General features: G+C 56.5%; 1 non-coding gene across 1 annotated transcript in view; it reads left to right on the top strand.

Annotated features, from left to right (window-relative positions):
• Window positions 1-2,466: 2,466 nt before the first annotated feature.
• LOC124758735 overlaps window positions 2,467-2,500 on the top strand; it is a 1,909-nt gene continuing 1,875 nt past the window's right edge. Inside the window, exon 1 of the ribosomal RNA XR_007012390.1 lies at window positions 2,467-2,500. This exon is cut by the window's right edge and continues 1,875 nt beyond it. This is a non-coding gene — a ribosomal RNA (small subunit ribosomal RNA).

Below are 2,500 nucleotides of genomic sequence, written 5' to 3'. Positions count from 1 at the left end.
GCCCCCGCCCCCCCCCCCCCTACACCTTTCCGTACAACAACGTGTAACCTAACCTAACCTAACCTAACCTATGTTGTACCTTAACCTAACCTATGTTGTACCTTAACCTAACCTATGTTGTACCTTAACCTAACCTATGTTGTACCTTAACCTAACCTATGTTGTACCTTAACCTAACCTATGTTGTACCTTAACCTAACCTATGTTGTACCTTAACCTAACCTATGTTGTACCTTAACCTAACCCATGTTGTACCTTAACCTAACCCATGTTGTACCTTAACCTAACCCATGTTGTACCTTAACCTAACCCATGTTGTACCTTAACCTAACCCATGTTGTACCTTAACCTAACCCATGTTGTGCCTCAACCTAACCCATGTTGTGCCTCAACCTAACCCATGTTGTGCCTCAACCTAACCCATGTTGTGCCTTAACCTAACCCATGTTGTGCCTCAACCTAACCCATGTTGTGCCTTAACCTAACCCATGTTGTGCCTTAACCTAACCCATGTTGTGCCTTAACCTAACCCATGTTGTGCCTTAACCTAACCCATGTTGTGCCTTAACCTAACCCATGTTGTGCCTTAACCTAACCCATGTTGTGCCTTAACCTAACCCATGTTGTGCCTTAACCTAACCCATGTTGTCGCCTTAACGTAACCCACGTTGTCGCCTAAACCTGCTCTGTAATTGTTATACGACTCGTTCAATTACTGTAGTGTTGCCCACCCGCAACCCTCGCAATATAGTTCGCTACTCGCACTGCCCGCACCCCTGTGTATCGCTTCATGTTAAACACCTTGCAAGTCTTGCTCACTTTCCACATGCTCCTGCTGTACACTGTAATGTGGATGGCAGCAGGACGTACATGCCGCCCCTCCCCACGTCCCCACCTTGCCCCCTGCCTTCGCAAGCTGGTTGGTGAGAAGTTTGCATGTTCAATGCCCTTCGCATGCGACGTACTCAGGCTACGTTGTGGTGCGGCCTGTGTCAACTGTCCGCTGATGTCGTACGCGTGAACCACAATCTGTACTGCACATTCGTCCTTATGTACTGAATGATACATCGTGGCACATGTGTGACCGCACAACGACTGCGCCCAAAAACGGCGGACCATACAGTGCAAATATTGTGCACGCAGCTACGTGTCGTCTCCCTATGAGAGCTGGATTGCAGTGTGGTACGCCATAGAGACGTGTGGGAGGAACGGACGCCGTGGATGGCGATCAGCATGAGCTGTCTGTTGATGTATTCGGACCTAGTCGTCTCTCCTCACACACCGTGATGGCATGGTGCACCGCGTTCCATATCTGCGACATGCTACAGAGGCCGGTTGACAGTCGTTCGAGCAATGGACATCGCATACGTACGGGGGCCACCTTCCACGTATTGTCTAGGCGTGCACATTTTGTTGCGTGTATGTGGGCAGACGTAGTGTGGCGTGACACCTGACACAGGCATGCAATAATCGTTGAAGTTGCAAATGGCGATGGACGCCTGCGTTTTCTGGTGAAGTTACGCAAATGAACAAATGGTAACCTGTTGTGGTGCGGTTGTTCTCGCTAGGGGTGAATCGGTGATGGCGACGATAGGTTGAGGTACTAACCGGTTGTTCCAGCGATACCCACCATGCCGACGAAACTGAACGGCATCTGGGTGTGAAGCGATACGCGGCGGTGGCTGGGTGGGACCGTCCCCGGCCGGTGAGGGGGCGCCTCCCGGCGTGCTGGCCGCGCGGTGCGTGGGCGCACGCGCTACAGCCGGCTGGTGGGGGCGGCCAGTGGCAGGCGCGCCGGCCGACGGACGCGGCAGGCGTCGCAGCTGCGCGCCGGCGCACCCTGCGCGCGGCGCCGTGCGGCCAAAGTAGGTCCTCGCGGGCCCGGTGCGAAGCGCGGTGGACATCTTCAGTGTGCTGGTCCGATTGAGGACTGTGTGCGTTGAGGATGCGCCGCCGCCCGGCGCTCGGCGCCGCGACGCCGTCTGCTGCTCGGTCGCCCCAGCGGTTCTCGCTGGTGGTTTGTATCGCAGCTGTGCGGATGTGTTGGCGCGTGCGCTGTGCTGGGAGAGTTCGCTTCGGCACCCAAGTGGGGCTTTTGTCCTTCTGTGGCGCTGGCGTTGGAGCTGCCGGTCACCGTAGGTGGCGCGTGTTGTCTCCCGCCGGCAATGCCACGACAGCACGCTCCCGGGCCTCTGTCGGCAGCGGCAAGCTCAGTTGGGAGCACGGGTGGTCGCACCGAAAGCGTCTACTCGCCTAACTCCGGGCGATTGCGCCTCTCTCGAACCCGACCAAGTACTTGGGACGGCGCTGCGCGCCGCCGGGACCTGAGAGGGTTTCGAGGTGTATTGTGCAGGGGAGCTCAGCCTCCTCCTGTTTGCAGAATGATTGAGCGGACGCTTGCGTGTTCGCGCGGGCCCCCGGGACACACTCCCGGGCGGCCGGCTGCTCAGCTCTAGTTGACGCAGCTCCCTGGTTGATCCTGCCAGTAGTCATATGCTTG

This window comes from Schistocerca piceifrons, unplaced genomic scaffold (genome assembly GCF_021461385.2).
Source record: "Schistocerca piceifrons isolate TAMUIC-IGC-003096 unplaced genomic scaffold, iqSchPice1.1 HiC_scaffold_57, whole genome shotgun sequence".
NCBI classification, from domain to species: domain Eukaryota; kingdom Metazoa; phylum Arthropoda; class Insecta; order Orthoptera; family Acrididae; genus Schistocerca; species Schistocerca piceifrons.
This window is presented reverse-complemented; position numbering and strand designations above follow the sequence as displayed.